The 21222-nt window shown below is 36.5% G+C and overlaps 1 protein-coding gene across 1 annotated transcript in view; it reads right to left on the bottom strand.

The window, feature by feature from the left end:
• The window catches only part of DPP10 (dipeptidyl peptidase like 10), a 542160-nt gene that overhangs the window by 122800 nt on the left and 398138 nt on the right, over positions 1–21222 (bottom strand). The window lies entirely within an intron of this gene.

Below are 21222 nucleotides of genomic sequence, written 5' to 3'. Positions count from 1 at the left end.
ATTTGAGATTGCCTAAACTATAGAGTTGTAGATGTAAAAATGATTTCTCCTGGTGTCTAGTTTGACATTCACATTGTATTCTATACGATTCCATAATGAATACAAATTTTGAACCTTAAATTTACTACTATAGCTGACAGGTGAGAAATGTGACCACATCTATAAACATTTTTTTTTCTTTTAATCTCAGAAAGTTCCGTTGCCAAAGTGCACTGCCAAGTGAGCACTTGATCTTCAAAGCAGACAAATGTGTAAATGATATTATGGGTAAAAGGAGACCATTCATCCCATCTGTTAATCACCTCGCACTGTACCTGAATTCTAGGCTCACATCCATCTCAAGAGGAAAAATAGCTGCGCATTACCTTTTAGTCAGAGCCTGCCAAAAACCCACTGCGACAGCTGGATATAACCACTGAGTTTGCTCTCTTTCTCTGATGTCTGTCACAGAGGTAGCTAGCTCTTCTCAATGAATGAATCCAAAGGACTTAGCTGTCCTCCCAATGATGTGATTTGGAGAGGGGAAAACCGAATCCACTTCCTGTCTTGTAATTCTCAGCCTGACACAGCACTTGTTCCTCTGAGCTGGCGTGTTGAGGGAGAAGACCACAATAAAGAAGTTAACCTTGAAAGGCCTGCAAGCCCACAGCGGGTTGAAGTAACACATTGCAGGGTGTCAGCCTCCTCTGCTGGTGTCCTCCAAAGCCAGCACTTTGCCATCTGCAGGGAGTTAGAACCTAGCCCTTGACTCCTAGCTGAGAGCTCTCCCCTCTAAGTCCGCTGTCCTTGGGGGGGGGGAGGGTGTGTGTGTGTGTGTGTGTGTGTGTGTGTGTGTGTGTGTGTGCGCGCGCACTCCCAGCAGATCTCAAATACCTCTTGTTTTGTATCTTTCCGTAATTAAAATAGCATCCAATGCCCACCACAGAATATAATGAGTATGGGGTAGGAGGGATCTTCAACAGGGTTAGAGGTAGAGGTTTGTTTTTGTTTGTTGGCAGAGTGTCACGGCAATTTTAAAAGGGGGCTTTTCCTCTGAGACTTGGATTTAGCTTCAGTATTAAGGCACACTGGTCTAAATTCACTCTGTGTTAATTTGCATATCTCTCTCCTCCTTTGGATAGCATTTCTATTGTTGTTGTTTTTTTAAAAAAAATCCTTATTTCCTCTTATCTGAGGTTCTTTATGGCATCAGCAAGGTAAGTTTTGTTTCATGATGAGAGGTTATAATTGGAGTCACCAAGGTTAGATTCAGCCTTTTTCCTTTAAAGTTTGGCTGCTGCATAAGGAGAGCCAAACAGCATCTGATGAGATCCTTGGGGACACAGACATTTCATAGTCAAAAATCACATATTCATCCCATTTTTGCAAATAATATTCCACTGCTTGTTAGAGAGTGTGAATAGTTAATGGCAAAGGTAGTGGGAATGGGTCAAGACTGAGATGTAATATATAAAATCCTGATCAAAGCTTACTTTTGGGAGCTGGCCTTAAAATGTCCAATCATTCCATCTCCTGATGCCAAAAAGTATTTATTGGGATGTATAGAACATATCATATGATCCTGCAATGCAATATGATCCCCATCGTCTCCACATTGCCTTGGATCCCCAAGAAGAGGTTGATTTACTAAATGCTAATTACTAAGAGGGGTACAATCGATTCTCATCATCTGCTGCAGTTCTATTCTATAAGCCATCATGGACATTGAATTAGCAATGCTTGAATACCCATTGCTTCTAGGGGAGATACAAGGTTAGTTTGCTATGAGTCTCTGGTTATAACAGTTTCATCAACCAATCAATACATAACCTTGTTTCATGTATGTTTCTTTCTGAAGACACTGCATCTAAAATTTAATATCGTTAATTAATTAACACTGAACTCATGGCCAACAGCATTGAACTCACTCCTGAGCGAAGTTTATCTAACCCAAGGACTGTCTCTGTAAAGCACGTCACAGCCTTCTAGCACGTAGGAGCCCTAAAAACTACGTCAGCACTATGTCTGGGGGGTATTTTATTTTATTTTTTAAATATATCTTTATTGATTTCAGAGAGAGATAAGGAGAGGGAGAGAGAAAGACAGAAACATCAGTGATAAGAGAGTCATTGATCGAGCCCGCAACCCGGGCATGTGCCCTGACCGGGAATCGAACCCCGATCGCCTGGATCCTAGGTCTACGCTCAACCGCTGAGCCACGCCCGGCCGGGCTGGGGGGTATTTTAAATAGCAAAACCATCAACAAAAAGCATGAACATGTGAAATACACAGCACTAGTAAGATCATGAAAAGGACACTGTTTTACAGCATGAAAGCTGGAATAAGGCAGAGTGTGGCCTTGTTCAGCTGAGAACGTGTGCAGCACACAGCACAAATGTCCTGCTGCCCTGCACACGTAGATGACATAAAGTATAGTGAGTATCGATTTTGAGGTTACAAATGAATTCTAAAATTGGGCAAATTTGCAAATGTAAAATCTGCAAATAATGAAGTTTGACTATACTAATAACAGACATAGCCTGAGATATTACTGGAAGAAAGAAAAATAAGGCATCTTTGTGGCCTGCCAGAACTTGAATAAGAAAAGTATAGATGTTATCCAGAATGGTGGAATTCATGCTGTCTAAATTCATTTATCAACTATTTATTAAGCAACCTCTTTGACTCAAGCATTGCATTAGTGCTATTAAAAAAAAGATTGAAATAATAAAAAATTATCTTTAAAAGAATATAAAATACAATGGAATATCAGTTGATAATTTTTATTTACTCTTATATGTTGCCTGTCAGTTTATAAACACTTATGGAATATTAATCATGTGCAAACTGATAATAAACGTGATCCCTGTCCCCAAGGAGCTCTTGATGCAGTTGGGGTGACAAGGTTAAGAGACATTCCATTAGCAATGAGGCACTCTGTTACAGGTCATAGTTAAATTAGGACTTGCAGATTATAAACCTATAGGCTTTCCGAGAAGCAATTCATCTTATTGGCTTCAAGATAACATCATAAAGAATATAAGAGTTAGGCCTTGAAGGGACTAACAGAGCCGAGAAAAATGCAGCTAGTGTAGCAAACTTAAGTTAATCCTGCATATAACTAACAATTCTTCAAATGAGCTTTTGCTACTCACTGAACTCTTCTGAGTGGCTTACATATATCATTTAATATTTAAGCAGCCTCAAGGGTATATGCTATCATTCATAATGCACATGGTAGGCTCTGGAAGCCCTGAAAGTTTGAGTAGGAAATGAGGCCACAGTCTGCACCCGCGTCTGTCTGACGGCAGCTCATAGCGTGACTTACTCTCTCTGTTAACTCTCCTGGGAGCTCAGACAGGAAGCGTGGCTACAGCTTTGCAAAAGATTCATTCCTGAAAGACCTATTAAGCCACCATCCAAAGATTTATTGACAGGAGTAGGCGTGAGTTAATTGTGATTACCACAGTTAAGAGGGATTTCATTTTGGAAAGAAGACCCCATATATCAGATTAAAAATGTAAATCTCCGTCTCATTTAGCTGTTTTTCACAATTTTTTCTTGGAATATCAGTCACTGCCTACGACATCTATGGAGATTCATGTCAAGAAGAGTTACACTTACAAGAAAAAAGAACAGGGTACGTTAGTGATTTATTCTTGAACCAGATGTTTGTATCTGAGTGCCAAACTTTTTCCTGCACTGCAGTCACACTGCCCAGTTGTTCCAAATAGCATGTATTTTAAATAGCATGCATTTTCATGGCCTGGAGAATATCTGAAGGAGGCTTATGTTCCTCCATGGGCTCAAACAGTGAGGAAAACTAGCCTATGACGATGCAAGTTTCTAAGCAAATAGCATTTATGAAAGAACATCGGTGATGGAAAAGACAACAGAGGCAAAGGGCCATGTGTTTCCTTGGAAGTCAGTGTTACAACGGGGTCAAGCTTGCTCTAGAATAATGAGATCCCTTAGAGGATGCGTGAGCAGCGATTCTGTTGTTTAAGAAAACGGTCTTTATTACGTAGTGGAGAGTTAGATTATCAGGTAGGACACTCTAATGTAGTAAACGCAGTTCACAAAATTGCAAGCTTCAGCTCTACAAACAAATGTTCAAATATATAAAAAAAAGACTGTGAACATTTTGAACATTACTGGTTGAAAGGGAAAATAAATATGACAGGGAATTAAAGGTAGAATTTATACTTGTCAGTATTTTAATCTACTTTCATTTGTTCTCTCACTTAATGCTTACCATAAATTTTAAGATATTATCTATCCAGACACACAGCTGGTGAAACAGAGATTGGAACCAAGGTCTTACAGATTCCAAACATGCCACCACTGTGTCAGGGTGTTTCCACATGGGAGAACTGGGCGGGGTTCTTCAGCTGTCCCCATGCAGTAAGTGGCAGGCCATAAAGATGGGCCCACTACATATAAGTGCTGCTGAAGAAAATAAAGTTTGTGTTGCTTCAATTTGGCTTTATTTATGCCAAAATCTATGAAAAACAAATAAAAGTGAACTTGCTAAAGAAAGAAAGAAGAAACAGACCATCTAGCACAAAACCAACTTAGTTACTGTGTTAGGCGTCACAACGCAAAAATAGGATTTTGTTTTGTTATTTTATCATTCATAGTATATTCCCTGTGAATTGAATAGTGCATTCACTCAATTAAAACACGACACTGGGAGCATGCTATGAAAGCAGGCATCCTAACAAGAGATTGCATGACATAAGCATGTTTTCATTTAAAAAATTTATTAGAAGAAAATGGATAGCTGATGACTCAAGTCTTAAAAACAGACAGACATCAAATATTACCTCGGCATCATTTCTCACGTAGAACTATCGTGTCCAAGATATAATCTAACTGTCCTGCATATTAACCACAGCCAGCACAAGAATATACTTTATTCCATAGCAGGAGATCTTTGAGTTAGCAGAATAAATCATTTTCTGATATATCACTTATTAAATAAGTTAACAGTCATCATAGTCAACCCCCCTTCAAGTTGTTCTGAGAATGCAATGTTGTCTAGAATGCAGAATTTCATTTCAAAGACAGTCATAGCATCCATTTTCCAATCATTCATATATAACGTTACCGTCACCATAATATACTGCTGACTGAAGTACCAAACTCATTGATAATGCTACTCTTTGTTAAAAAAATCATGTTGCAGACCTTTTGCATTATTATGGAATATGAGCTACTTTCACACCAATTGGTGTTAAACTGTTTCCTATGTATCATCATTGAGAATATCTGCTTTGATAACCTGAATCGCACTTAAAGGTCTATTGCTACCGGCGGTGCAAGTAGGCTATCAACGTGAACTGGAATAAGCTTAAACATCATTTAACTACCTACAAACTAGTTTCCCTCTAGCATGTCAATGCAGAAATACATATATTGCAAAGGACAGAGTGAGGAAAGAGCCCTCAACCTTAACTTTAGTGCTAGGACTAGAAAGGCACTGCTTCCAAATATAAATACACTCAGGGCCCCATTACTGGAGCCAAGTATATTCTTTGGGAAAATGGTTACTCCCTTCTACAGTAACTTTGGTGAAATGGTTCTTTCTTCATTTCAATAAGGCCAAATTTTAGCTTGTGTTTTCTAGAGCAGGTAACTTAGAAATTTTAATTTACTAATCAGGAAAATGGAAAAGGCAAAATATTTCCAGCTGTTTTGTTATAAAGATTAGAGGGGAAATTATATGAAAATTATTTTTTATTACATGAACTTAGGCCAAGAGAATGTAGACATAAAAATTAAACAGTATTTCAATTGCAACTTGTTTATTTCTTTAATAAAACTCTTACTATCGAGCAGGAAAACCCCCACAAAACTTAAAATCAGTTGTATGGAATTGTATTAGTTACGTTTTACAAAATTATATTCCCATAGATAATTAAAACTCACCTGTGTTGAATGATTTTTTTTTCAATATTGGAAAAATTATAATAAATGTAATTTTCAAGACTGTATAATTTATATGGGTATTTACATATTAATAGCTACTTAGGTTGATCATATTTTTCATATATTATACAAAATACTGCAATTATTTTTACTGCATTTTTTTTTCACACCTTTAAGACATATTCTCAGAAGTACAATTTGAAGATCAGAAGATATACACATTTTACATTTAATCCATATTACCAAGTAATTTTCCAGAAAGGTTAAAAACAATTTATGCTGCTGTGTGCTACATAAGCGTCTTTTTTTCTTTAATGTCATAAAAAAGTAATATTCCTGATTGTGCTCTTTTGAATTGTTTGAATGGCAAAAAGAACAACACCTCATTATTTAGACTTGCAGTTTGTGATTAAGCTTGAGCACCTCACCACTAGCTTCCAATGCCTTGCATTTCTCCATTTGTGACTTATCTATCAATGTGTTTTTCATGGGGTTATTCATATTTTTCTTGTTGATCTCTAAAGGCTCTTTTTGTATTATGAGTGCAACAAGTATTTTATCCAATTGATGTTTGCCTTTTACTTTGTGTGTGTATGTCTTATAAGGAAATTTTAAATCTGTATCTGATTTTTTAAAAGTCATTTCCTCTTTTGGATCTTAGTAGCATGCAAAGGGAAGCTTCAGTAATAACATTATAAACTTTAAATAATTCTTTTTTCTAATACTTTAAAAAGCCATGATCTGTTCAATTCACTTAAAATTATTTTTGTTTAAGGTGTGAAGTATATATTCAGTTTGGTTCTTCATACCCCAAATAACCAGGCAGTTTTCTACTACAATTGTTTAAGTAATTTATGTTTCCTCTTGATTTTAATGTTACTCCTAAATTCTATATAGAAAGTTGATCATTTTCTGGACTACTTTGGTCTTATTTATTTATATGCCTTTCCTGATGAGGATCACCAAAAAACAACTTTAAGATATATTTTAACATCTGAGATTAGTTCATTTTCATCTTTTTTGTAACATATATGCTCTAAATCTTGACTATTTAAATGTAGATTTTAATATCCTGATTAAGTTCTAGCTAAATTGGGAATAGGATTAAATATTGTAGAATAAAAAATTATATTGTCCATTACCTTTAAAAAAACTCCTGAATCATTTCTTTAAAAACATATTTTTATTGGTCATAAACATAATACTTGCTCATGTTTTTATTTAGCAGCTTCTATCATCAGGGCAGTGTAATAGTGAAGACTGTGGCTTGGGTATAGATATGTACTTTTTTTTTTTTAATCCCCACCTGAGGATATTTTTTCCATTGCTTTTTCAGAGAGAGTAGAAGGGAGTGAGAGAGAGAGAGAGAAACATCGATGTGAGAGAGGCACATCGACTGGTTGTCTCCCACATGCCCCTGACTGGGGCCAGGGATCAAGCCTGCGACCCAGGTCCGTGCCCGTGGCTGGAACTGAGCCCGAGGCGCTTCAGTCCACGGCCAACGCTCTAACCACTGAGCCAAACCAGCCAGGGTAAGGCCGGATAATATTTTAAAATTTAAATACAGTTGATTAAGATAAGTGTTCTACAGCATGGCTTAAATTAAAGATCAAATATAAACATATAATATCAGAGACTTGGCTAGAAAACCAAAAATTACTCTAAATGCATTAGTGAAGATAAATGGTGCTCAACAGTCGCTGTAGAAGAAGAAAAATAGGAAAGAAAAAACAAAAATCTTTCAAGACAGTTTTTAAAGACAACTCCAAGAATTTCACAGAAATTGTTTCTGAAGTTTTATGTAAAAGTCCACTTCAAAATAATATATATATATGGATTTTTCATAGCTATTCCATGGCAATTCATGAAGAAAGGATACTCACACTTTTCAAAAAATGCTATTAGAATACTTGGATATCCATCTGCAAAACAATAAACCTTTCTCTTTTGCAACAGACATTAATCTTAACAAAAATAAATCAGAACTCTTAATGTAAGACCTAAAATGTCTAGAAAAAAACAATACTGGATAAAATCTTTGTAACTTTTGGTTAGGCAAAGTTTCTTGGGTACAAAGCCAAAAGCACCATAAATAAATGAAAAACTGAATTGGATTTCATCAAAATTAAGAAGGTCTGATATTCCAAAAAAATGTCACCTATTTCAAAATGAAAAGGTCAGTAAGAGACTGGGAGAAAAATATTTGCAAATCACATATGATAAAGGGTTTGTGTTCAAAACACATTAAAAAAAACCCTCATAATTCAACAATAACAAAACAACTGCCCCTCCCCACCCCCACCAAAGGGGAAATATTTGGACAAGCATTTATCCAAAAGTATATGGATAGTCATTAAGGCCATGATCCCAGTTTAAAGGAAATCTCATTAGGAAAATTCAAATATCATTGCACATTATTAGACTGACAAAATTAATAATAACAAAGATAATACAAAGTGGTTATTATAAGGAGCAAAGGGAAGTTTCAAATACTTCTGGTGGGACTGTCAAATAGTACTTCAGAAAATAATTTCACAGTTTTTTATAAAGTTAGATGTACACTTACCATATGATTCGGCAATTCTCACTCTAGTATTTATCAAAGTACAATGTAAATCTCTCTATACAAACACGTGTCTAGATGTATATCAGTATTTTAGCTAATCATCATCAACTTGAAATCACCCAAATGTCCCTCAACTGGGGACTGGATAAATAAATAAATAGTGGTAGGTTCTTACAGAATTAAATACTATTTTGTAAGAAAAAGGAACACACTACTGATATATATAACAGCATGTATGGACCTTATCTCATTATGTAAAGTAAAAGAAGCCAGATTTAAAAGGCTACATACTGCATGATTTCATTTAGATGACATTCTAGAAATTGCAAACTTATGGAAACTAAGCAAATCAGTAGTACCGTGGGCTGGGGTTAAAGAGCAGGAATGAGCACAAGGTGCCATATGGTAATCATTGGTGCAGGACACTCTTCTAGCTCTTGATTGTAGCGGCGGTTCCATGACTACATGTACTTGTTAAAACTGGCGCACCTACACACTAAAAAGGGGCAATTTTCTTGTATTTGAACCACATTTTAATATTTAAAAAAAACCCCAAATATGCCTTATTTGTCATCTGAGATTAAAGCCAGATTCAAAAGGTGAATAAAGAAATAGAGGGATATTTTAAGAAATTTCTAAATCCATCTGGACACCACCAAGAACAATTTGCTATATTTCAGTTGTCTTATTCTATGTTGCAAGATACGATTTTGCAAATAAATGGAGATATAGCTTTTAATTTTAGGATTTTTCTATAAATCTAAGATGTGCATTTTTTTCACATTTTAACAACTCTGAAATTGAGATGAGTCTGAAATTGAGATGACTCAAACAAATGGAAAGTCATAATTTCATTGCTTCCTGGAACACAAAATAATGGTGTATCTTTCAACTGATGATATGTCAGAGTGGATGAAGTACAGAAATTACTGTACTTTAGCCAACCTGCTGTGATAAAGGGAAGGACCCTTGCCAAAAGGGGCAGAGGCTAACATGCTGTGACCGCTGCTCTTTGCCGTGTGTCATCCCACAAGACAGCACGAATGACCTAATGGCAACTGCGAAAGGGCAAGGGCACAATCAACATGCGATGAGACTTTAGTATGTCATTGGAGTATTTAAAGCATAATTTCAGGGACTTATAAGTTAAAAATGAAATTTCTAAGTGCTTAGGCCACATAGCCAATAAAACTTTCTGCAAAGATGGGCAAGTTCAATCTGCCCTGGCCAAAGGCCATGTGACTGTAAAGTACTTGAAATGTGGTTAGTGCGACTAAGGAACTAAACATGCAATTTTATTTAATATTGATTAAATTTAAATGGCCATATGTGATTAGTGGCCTTGTATGGAACAGCACAGGTTTAGACACTGGGTCTGATCAGCTTTAGAATTATAAAGGAACGACCAATCAGTTGGTAGCCCTACTGCACAGCTCTGAAAATATCAGTGCTGCCTTGGCCTTGGTGGGCCTCATAGTCATCCCGGTTGGGATTAGAGAGCAGCCATAGCTGAGAAGGTGGCTACCACGGGAGGCAGTTGGGACAGCAACAGGGACACCAACTATCTCTCCTTTCTTACTTTCTCCTACAAGCTTCCAGGTTTTCATGAAATGAAGCAATCACTTTCCCAGCAGAGCTATTTCCACTAGTTCCAATTCTATTTTCAATTTTTTCTCAGTGTGTTAGTAGGAAGAATAACAAAATTGGGAGATATGTGGTAAGCATTATCATTAGTTATATTTTCTAGATATACAATAAATAATGGTACTGTACCCAGATCTGTACTGAGGTTAATCAGAGGTTCAAATCTTCCCCGATAAGGAACAAGAAGTTTGTAATCAGAAATTGACAATATTTTGTATCATTTCTGATTATTCTACTTTGACATTTTCCAGTATATTTTTTTATTTTATATACTATATTCTTTGGGATAAAAATGTAAGTAAATTAAAAATGTTTTCCAGTATAAAATAATTACTAAATTTAGATTTTTTTCCAAAGTATCTTAACATGTTTAAATTGTAAGAAATACACAGTAATTTGAATCCCAGTAAAACTAAATGACCTATCAAAGTTAACTTAAATGTGTTATTTTAAAACCATCACTGGCATACTGCATGCATGTATATAAATGCACACACGTATGTGTTTTATTGTAGATATATCAGGGTTTTTTAATAGGGTTGTTCAATTTGTTCTCTACACAAAACAACACAAAAGAGGAAGCTGAAAGGCAATCTATAATCTGGCTATCCTATGGCACAGAGCTGTGTTCAACCAGAAGAGAAAGCATCTTCCTCATCACACAACTACTGAGTCCTGGCCAAGCAGTGCGCCCATGGGTGCAAGTGCTCAGAAGGGACAAGGTTTCATAATTTGTCTATCGGGAGAGAAAGTACCAATTTAACATAAAAATGCACTAGCCCTGATGTGTTATTAAACATGTTCCGTGCATCTTGCTATATTTGTATATATTTAGGTCTTCATTTATTTGAATAAAGTCTTCAGAAAGGTTCTGTCAGAATTCATTACAAGTAACAAAATTGAATTTTTGTTAATTAAACCTAAAAGGGGTAATTAAAAAGGTATTAGGTATATCACAAAATAGTTGGGAAGACTAAGAAACCCAACAGGGGGCTAAGTTTCTAGGAATGTTGGTAGAAACTGGCTGCTTTTAAAAATGAAAACAATGAGACATTGCAACTGTATGGAGTGGAATAGAAAACTTCCACCTCTTTCACTTCACAAAAGCCATTTTGGTGCTAGGAACATGACTTATAACAACTCAGGCCAGTGAAAGTCAGACCCTCTGTGACAACCAACCTAGCAAAACTCAGACGCATGGCACAGAGCCTTTCCCCTCCTGCTGATCCATTCCAAACTGCAGTCCAGTCCATTGGTGGTCCAGGTTACATGCCTACATCCTAACTCTAGGAGATTTACATGTTGAGAACACATAGAAATATAGGAACTACAGAAAGGCAAATGAAAAGATGATGGGAAGCCAATTGAACATTTTATGTAAAAAAATAATAAAGTCAGTCTATAGCAAATGAATTATGAACTGGTTGCACACATTTCTCATTATGATTATTTTTGACTTTCACATGATGACAGAGAAAACGCTTGGTTTTTAAGAACTCTCTCAGAGCTCATCTTGGCCCAATAATTAGTCAGGAACTTGGTCGACAAATGTGGCTTTTGAAGGATATTACTATTTATAGGGGAAACTTTATTAATTCCAAATAGGTATAGCCCCATGATTAAAATAAAGCAAAACAGAAAAGAAAAAATACCCAATGCAACTATAAAAATACATTTAGAAAAAGATATACAACCAGACAGAAAATAAAAGGAAAACATAAAAACAAAAATTATAATGGGACCTTGGATAAAATGGTAATTTTAATTAGGCTATTGAACTTTAAATAGATTGAAGGCTTGTTTCCCAAGGGATATAGATGATATAAACATGCAATCTGAATTATTAGGTTCCAATACTCTATTTTCAGTAAAGTAATCCCCACCTCCCAGAGACATTTGTATAATAAAATTTTGGACCCAGGAAGAATGTTGTAACTTATTTAGCCTAAGCCTCTCATTTTTCATCCAAATATTTGATTTATTACTTTTTACAGTGACTATAGAAATGGTCACAGGAATGTAAAGAGCAAGGCGAGCAACTTGAAAACACTTCAGCTTGACTGTTGTAAACAGCCCCTCCATCTCTCACCCAATGCCAGAAAACTCAGTTCCTTCTCCTATATTCCTGATGCATCCTTTGAGCCATTGTCCCAGTGCTAAAACTCAGAGAGAGAGTGTCAAGCCTAGCAAGTCCAGGTGTGGGGCCTTCAGGAGGAACACCTGGGGCACCAGAAGCCCTCGGTCTCACTCAGCCACAGTCCCTGCTGGTTTCTATAGCCAGAAGTTCTGTGGACTGTTCTTTCTGGTTCTGGAACCTCCACCTGGGAGGCCTCCAGTCTCTACTCAGGGGGAACCTCTGCAGCCAAGATATCCCTCCCGATTTTTATCCATCACATGTGGAAGGGGCCAGCCATTTCCATGTCTCTGTCCTTCCTACCAGTCTTAGTGTGACTTCTTTATATTAGTTGTAGGGCTTCTGTTCAGCTAAATTTCAGGAGGTTCTGAATGATGGCTGTTCTGTAGTTTAGTTGTAATTTGGATATGGTTGTGAGAGGACACGAGTAGCACATTTACCTACATTGCCATCTGGACCAGACTCCTATTATAGTATCTTTAATGGCATTTCCTCCTGCTTCTTGGAAAAGGGATGTCACATTTTCATTCTGTTCTAGGCCCCACAATTTATGTAGCTGGTCTGACTATCACACTGAGAGTTAGATTTTGTTAGTATTATTTACTCTGGTGTTTTTTCTCACATCATTTTTTTTCAGGCACTTACATGAAAATTAATTTCATTTTAAAATATGTGAATAGAAAATCAGCTTCAGTGTCAAAACTGTTGCAACAATGAAGAAACCTAACACTCAGGAATGATCATGCTATCCACTGACATAGTTTTCATTAGTCCAACTATTTCTGTCAACTGATGATGACCAGAATGGCTAAAGCCACTACCTAAAAATTCTCAGATCTGCAGAGTCAGACTGGTGAAGAGGTAAAAACATAAGATTTGGAATCCAGAGTCCAATAACTAATGCTGGCTCGTCCATTCAGTCATTTAACCTTCGACAATATGCTCAAATTTGCTCACTATAGTCTCTCATTGTATAAAGGGAGGAATTTCAATTACATAATCCTTAAGTAGTTTCCAGTTACAAATTGGAAATGATGTATAGCAAATGCCCAGCTCACCAGATGCTACACAGCAGAGCTTCAACAAATGAAAGCAATTGTAAAATTCTAGGACAACCTATTTTGTAAATTAACCTCCATGCCATGGATTCTTAAGATTAGATGACATAATGACTGATACACTTTTTGCTTGTTTGTAAATACAAATTGGCAAAACTAGAAATGATGACATACAGAAAATAAGTAAATAAATTCTTAAAAATGACTCATGGCTTTATCACTTAAAATATGGTTAATGAATTAAAAGTCAAAACAGAGAAATATGCCTGGGTCTGGTAGAAAAGACAAATAATGAAAACTGAGGAGTTCTTCCTGGCAACAGTTACTGACTGAATTCATTACGCCAGGCAAAGGCTCAGTTCCTTTGGAGGTTTCTCTTGTATAGCAGATGTAAAAAAGTCCTCTATTATTATTATTTAATTATTATTAAGGCCATCATCTTATAACTTCACGCATCCTATGGAAATACTGTCTCAACATTGAATTCATAGTCATTTGGGAGAAATGTGACTAAGTAAAAACACTGACTTATAGCTAAATTAATAAAGATGATGTAAATTTTACTTCTCATATATTAATGCAGCTTTAGGACCTTGGACAAATTGCAGCTCTTCACAGATCTATTTTAATGTGAATTCTATTTGCATTTTGTAGCTAATTGGAAATACATTGAATCCTAAACTGTGCTTTTCAAATTGCTTTTAGTGTAGAGAAAAAGAAAAAAGCACTTTGTGGTAGGTGGGATGGAATTTGGTCAGGAAAAAACAGAGTTCTGATCTCATGTTTGCTAAAAGCTCACTGTACAACCTGGGACAATTTCCCTGTCTAATTCTTGCATTTGTGTAATTTATTTATAAAATGGGAGGTTGGACAAGCTTTCTTTCACATTTAATATCCCCAGGTACTTTCATTCAGCCTGTGATTCCTCATAGGGAGATTAGGAATGACTTTTTTTCAGTGCTTTTAAACTGTCCCAAGTTATAAATAAAGAGATATTCAAAGGCAATTCTTTTTTTATTTTTCTAAATTTATAGTGATCTGCCTCCTTCAGTGATCTTTAAGATTCAGTTCCTACAGCTCTAGGAGATTTGCGGCACCCAAGTTAACTGACAAGGTCATAGCTCTGCAAACATCACATTGATTTGATTGAATCAGCATCAATTACTCCCAAGTGATTGATAACAACCAGTGCCCACCATGGGTCATAATTTATAGACGATATTAACACTTTGAGGAGTGAAATATAGCAAGTCATAACTAATGTTTACTGCCAAATGAACATAAATGTAAAAAGAGAGAGATGTTAAGAGATCTAATTCATCCTTAAAAACAAATGCTGTCAAGTAGACCTAACCCTGTTAGGGAAAGAGATTGCGGTAGAAAAAGAGCAACTGACTGGGTAAACCTGGGACATTATACCGCATAAAAAAAGATACTGATGGGGCTGTGGAAAGGAGCTCTGGACAGAGCACATGAATTAATAATCAGTTATGTTCATTTCGGGCAGTTACCCTGGCCTTTTTCAGATTGCTGTTGCATTTGCTAAGCTTTCAGGATAGACATATATTGCTAGCATTTGGACACGTATGCCTAAACATCACAGCCATCCAGGATACGTGAATTCTTTCCTGAAATAATGGTCTATGCAATTCCTCTTGAAAGACTAATATATCATTGTCACATAAATGTCATTAGTTTGACTATCTTGGGATAACACAACAATTTAGGTATCACAAATAATGGTGAAAACTGGTGGCATTTCAGTTCATTTTAAATTTCTTCTTTGTGTTCTATGCTATCTCACTTTTTAATACACACACACATAATGTTAAAAAAGGTTTTCTGGCAATATTGAAATGAGAAATTAAAAAAGAATAAATCCCTAACTAAAATGTAAAAATTACCTCTTTCCTATCCAAAGATTTACCCTTTCCGTTTAGCGAAGAGGCCAGATGAGGGGAAACCGCATTTTCATATCTTCAGAACATAAACTATTAGCAGTATTCCCAAGCTGCTTCAGCCTCCAGTTGTTTATTACCCCAACATTTAAAAAAAATGAGTAATGTCTACATTTTAAAGTTAAGCCTAAGAAAAAGCAGTTCAAAATGGAGATAATATCTTGCAATGCATCAGCCTTACTGCCTTTCCCATAGTTAACAGCCAATCTCATTTTTTTTTACACTTCTTTCCCAGTCTTCCCCTAGAAACTTACTTGTCTTGAATAAAACCTAATTTTCCAAAGATTATAACCAACTCAGAAGGAAGGTGTTGAGCAATTATGTGACCAACCTCTTAATAATGTGTATATTTATTTTCTTTTGTTATTAATTTTAGTAAATGATAAGAATTATAAATTTGAAAGGAATTTACCAAAAATGACAAAGGAAAATAACCATACGACTTGAGAAATTCTCTCTATATACCTGACCCAACAATGCAGCAGAGCCACCTACAAGGAAGCAGAGGATGGTGTAAACAAGAAGTAAATAAATATAATCAATGAGCAGAACACAAATTGTGACTTTCAAAGTCTAAATTTCTATAATATAAGTGTTATGTCAGTCAGTGAGAAAACTTTCTGAAGGACTTGGCATACCCTGATTAAAGCAAAAAAAAAAAAAAAATATCTTGATACATGTATACTATTCATAAGTGCTTTTTCACATATAGCTCACAAAGAATACCTATTATAGGGGTTGTTTATATTGCTTCTTTTCTTCAACTGAGCCCCAAAATCTCAATTACAACTTTCAAGAATGCTTTTTTGGCCAAATACTTACAATTAAAAACATCTAAAGAAGTTACACATTTGGGATACTGTAAACATTACAAAAAGGGAATATATACTTTCATATAAAGTAATACTGAAATCTAAATTTCATCCTGTCTCTATCTCCAATTGATACATTTACAGAACAAAGGGTAAAATTACAGAATAAAAACTTAATTATTCTTCAAATATCTACTTGGAAGGAAAATTTACAAAGAAATTCTGAGAAAGATATGGGAATTTTTAAAATTGTAAAAGTTGGACTGAATTTCATGAGGAGATCTAAAAGTCAAAGTTGTAGGAATTAACATCAGGAGATGGCTTTTTCTACCCTGATAATTACTCTAATGAGTCTATCAGCTACTTCATCATGTCCATGTTAACATTTATTGTATCTCCTTTGCTCTCTGCTGTCTCAATGGTGACAAAGAGATTACACATTGGGATTGAAAGATATTGATTGGTCTATAAACAATAAAGACCATTATCTTGACTCTTAATGGGCAACCATACAGGAATTTATTTAAGAGAATGTAGGAAGAACCATGATCTTTTCCCATATGACAAGATATTCAAAGCAAATGATTTAATTTACATGCTTTCTGTGACTAATAAAAGAATAATCCCCAACCCCAAATGATACTGTTTTTTTTGCTTAGGCAATCATTGCTAATTTGGTACATTCCTGATCTTTCTATATTTATATGCTTTGGTACTTCTCTTTTTAAAGACATTTCCCAAATTATAATTAAGAAAAAAATTAAATGTTATGCTTATTTAATCTAATGTATATATCTATTGACATTGCAGTAGAGGGGAATTTCAGTCAATTTTTGTCTCTCCTGACCCAGGTACATCTTAAAAGGTCAATGCACAAAATTTTATTGCAGCCACTCACACTGGCCTCTGGCAGAAGGAGGGCAAAGTAGACTAGAGTTATGTGAGGACAGGCTGGGGTTTGTGGTTCCAGGGAGAGAGCTCAAGAGACAGTGGCCATGGTCCCTGTGCTGAGCCCCTCTCCCACACTGCAGATGCCATCTTTGTTGGGTGGAGCACTCCCCTGGTTACAGCATCAGCCTAGGGGAATACAATAGCCTCATCCTTTAGAACTGTTGGCACCCCACACTGCAGTGCCCATGTCCTATAGAGGAGTTAGATGTCTGGGCCCTGGGTATAGAAGTATGGGCTGACTCGGGGTGTCAGTGACCGAGAAGTGTGGCTCTAGGATAGGGGCCATTACCTCTGTTTTCCCCCAAGCCTGACTGGGAACTCCCCCTCTTGGGAAATCTACTAGGCTCATCCTATGAATTCCTAATGGCTTGCCCTGTCAAGTGTGGATTCTACTGGAGGTCTGGGAAGAATTCAGGACAGACTGAGTTGTGTGGCACTAAGGTGGGGGACCGTTTTTCTCTTGCACAACCCACTGGTGCACATCCCTCTGTTCACATGGCCAAATATTGGTCTGTTGGGGCCTGATAAACTCTGGTGGCCTCACCCTGTCAACTCCTTGAGAGAGCCAACAGGAAGAGGCAAGGGAAAGCAGATCTCAGTGTGCCTTGGGCTTTTTGCTGATGTGCCCCTTTGTTTGGTGCTGGTAGAAGCCAGCCATGGTGCACTGCTTGGTTTTTCCCACACATATCCAGGCCCAGCAGAGGCTGCCACAAACTGTGGTCATTTGGCAGCTCCAAATAGGTTGCCCAGGGCCAGTCACCAACAGTGTCTGACACTGACCTGCACCAGAGTCACTCCCAAGAATCCTCAGAACCAAAACATCCAGTGGCAAGCTTCAGACAACATCAGAACAGGATCCATTAGCTTCACAAGGAGTATATCCAAAGGGAAATCTTGGCAGCCACTAGACACTGCTGAGGTGAATTCTACTTTGTGTGGTCAGCACCTGCATAGAAGCTCAAACAGTATGGATGGGGTAGATTCTCAGAGTCAGCCAGCATGTGAGTTGACCCCATACACGGACAGGACAACAGCAATTGACTCAACTAGAACAGGGGGTCTCATGTAATCCACACAAAGGACATTCCTGGAACACCCAGCACAGGTGATCAAGGAGACTGTAGCACTGGGCGCCACAGAAAACTGACTACATAAGGCCACCCTACCAAGACTGGAAGTCATAGTAGATCTACCGAATCCATCAGATCTACCGAATACTTAAAAAAACCCAAAAATATAGAGAGGCAGCCAAAATGCAGAGGCAAAGAAGCACATCCCAAATGAAATAACAGGAGAAACCTCCAGAAAAAACTAAATGAAATGAGGGCAAGCACTCTTCCAGATATAGAGTTCAAAACAATGGTCATAAGACTGCTAAAGGAACTGAGCGAGAAGGTCAACAAATAAACAGCAAGCATAGAAAGGACATATAAACCATAAAGTAGAACAAGTTTGAAATGAAGAATATAATATCTGAAATGAAGAATACGCTACGAGGAGTAAGCAGTAGATCGGATGAAGCAGAGCACTGAATCGGTGATTTAGAAGACAAGGTAGCAGAAAACACCCAGTCAGAGCAGCAAAAGAAAAAAACAATCCAAAAAAATGAAGATACTTTAAGGTACCTTTGAGACAACATAAAGCATAACAGGATCTGCCTCCTAGGGCACCAGAAGGAGAAGAGAGAGAGCGAGAAATTGAGAAGGTATGTGAAGAAATAATGAGTGAAAACTTCTGAAACCAGGTGAAGGAAAAAGACACACAAGTTCCAGGAACAAATAGGATCCCAAACAAGAGGAACCCAAAGAGGCCCACACAGAGGCACATTATAACTGAAATGGGAAAAGTTAAAGACAGAGGGAGAATCTTCAAAGCAGAACGAGAAAGGCAGTTACCTACAAGGGAGCTCCCATAAAGCTGTCAGATGATTTCTCAACAGAAACATTTCAGGCCAGGAGAGACTGTTATGAAAGTGACAAAAAGCGAGGACCTACAAGCAAGACTACTTTACCCATAAAGGATATCTTTTAAAACTGAAGGAGAAATAAAGAGCATTCTAGACAAGAAAAAGCTAAAGGAGTTCATTACCACAAAACAAGTATTATAAGAAATGTTAAGGCCCTGGCCAGCACGGCTCAGTGGCTAAAATCAATGGAAAAATACCCTCACTCCTTAGGAGAGGATTTAAAAAAAAAAAAAAAAAGAAAGAAAGAAATGTTAAGGGAAATTCTTTAAGAAGAAGAAAGAAAAAAGAGAGAAAGATAGTTTTAGAAAATAAAATGTCAATAAGTACATACCTATCAAAATCACTTTAAATGTAAATGACTTAGATGCTCCAATCAAAAGACAAAGGATAGCTGGATAGATAAGAAAACAAGACCCATATATATGCTGTCTACAAGAGACCCACCTCAGAACCAAAGACACATGCAGACTAAAATGAAAGGAATCGAAAAAAGATATTTCACTCACATGGAAATGAAAATAAAGCTGAGGAAGCAATACTTATATCAGATAAGTTAGACTTCAAAACAAAGGCTATAGTAGGAGACAAAAAAGGATACCACATAACAATAAAGTGCTAATCCAACAAGAGGATATAACCCTTGTAAACATTTATGCACCCAACACAGAATAAAAATATAAAGCAAACCTTGATGGGCATTTAGGGAGTGATCAACAGTAATAAAGACATCATAGGGGATTTTAACAGGTTATGGACAGAAATGGGTAGGTCTTCTATACAGAAAATAAACAAGGAAATAGTGTGGCTTAAATGACACACTAGATCTGATGGATTTAATTGATATCTTCAGAGCATTTTACCCCAAAGCAGCAGAATATACATTCTTTTCAAGTGCACATGGAATTTTTCTAGGATAGATCACATGTTAGGACACAAAACAAGTCTCACTCAATAAAGTTGAGAAAACTGAAATCATATAAAGCATCTTCTCTGACCATAATGGTATGAAACTAGAAATCACTCTCAAGAAAAAACTGAAAACAAAATGAAAACATGGAGGGTGAGTTACATGTTACTAAATAATAAATAATAATAAGTAAGGTAAGGAAGAAATCAAAAGATACCTGGAAACAAATGAAAATGAGAACACAACACAAATCTAAGGGAAAAAGCAAAAGAGAGAAATTTATAGCATTACATGCCCACCTCAAGAAATAAGAAAAATCTCAAATAAACAATCTAGCTTTATACTTTGAGGTACTAGAAAAACAACAACAAACAAAGCCTGAAGTGAGTAGAAGAAAAAAAATAATAACAAGGATGAAAGCAGAAATAAACAAAATATAGTCTAAAAAAAAATAGATCAATTAAATCAGGAGTTGGTTCTTTGAAAAGATAAACAAGATTGACAAACTTGTAACCACACACATCAAGAAAAAAAAAGAGAAGCCCAGCTGGCATGGCTCAGCGGTTGAGCATTAACCTATGATCCAGGAGATTGCTGTTTGATTCCTGGTTGGGGCACATGCCTGGGTTGTAGGCTTGATTCCTGGGGGGCGGGGGGGGGGGGGGGAGATGCAGGAGGCAGCCGATCAATGACTCTCTCATCATTGATGTTTCTCTCTCTTTTCCTCCCTCTTTTTCTCTATGAAATCAATAAAGACATATTTGGGGGGAAAGGAGTACCCAAATAAATAAGAAATTAAAGAGAAGTAACAATTGAAACCACAGAAATAAAGAATGATAAGAAAATGTTAAGAATAATATACTAACATATTGGACAATCTGGATGAAATACATTCCTAGAAATACACAATCTCCCAAAACTCAATCAAGAAGAATAAAAGAATCTGAAGAGACACACTACACCTAATGAAATTGAAGCAGTAATCAAAAAACTTCCAACAAACAAAAATCCTGGACCAGATGGCTTCTCAGGTGAATTTTACAAAATATTTAAAGAGGAACTAAGAACTATCCTTCTCAAAAGGTTCCAAAAATTTCAAGAGGAATGATTCCCAAACTCATTTTATGAGGCCAGCATTATACTAATTCCAAAACCAGATAAAGATACTACAAAGAATGAAAATTACAGACAAATATCCCTAATTAATGTGGATGCAAAATTCCTCAACAAAATATGACCAGATCAAATCCAGATATATTAAATCCAATACATTAAAAAGATCACACACCATAATCAAGCAGAATTTATTCTTGGTA

The sequence above is a fragment of the Miniopterus natalensis genome, chromosome 8 (assembly GCF_054644295.1).
Source record: "Miniopterus natalensis isolate mMinNat1 chromosome 8, mMinNat1.hap1, whole genome shotgun sequence".
Taxonomy (NCBI): domain Eukaryota; kingdom Metazoa; phylum Chordata; class Mammalia; order Chiroptera; family Miniopteridae; genus Miniopterus; species Miniopterus natalensis.
This window is presented reverse-complemented; position numbering and strand designations above follow the sequence as displayed.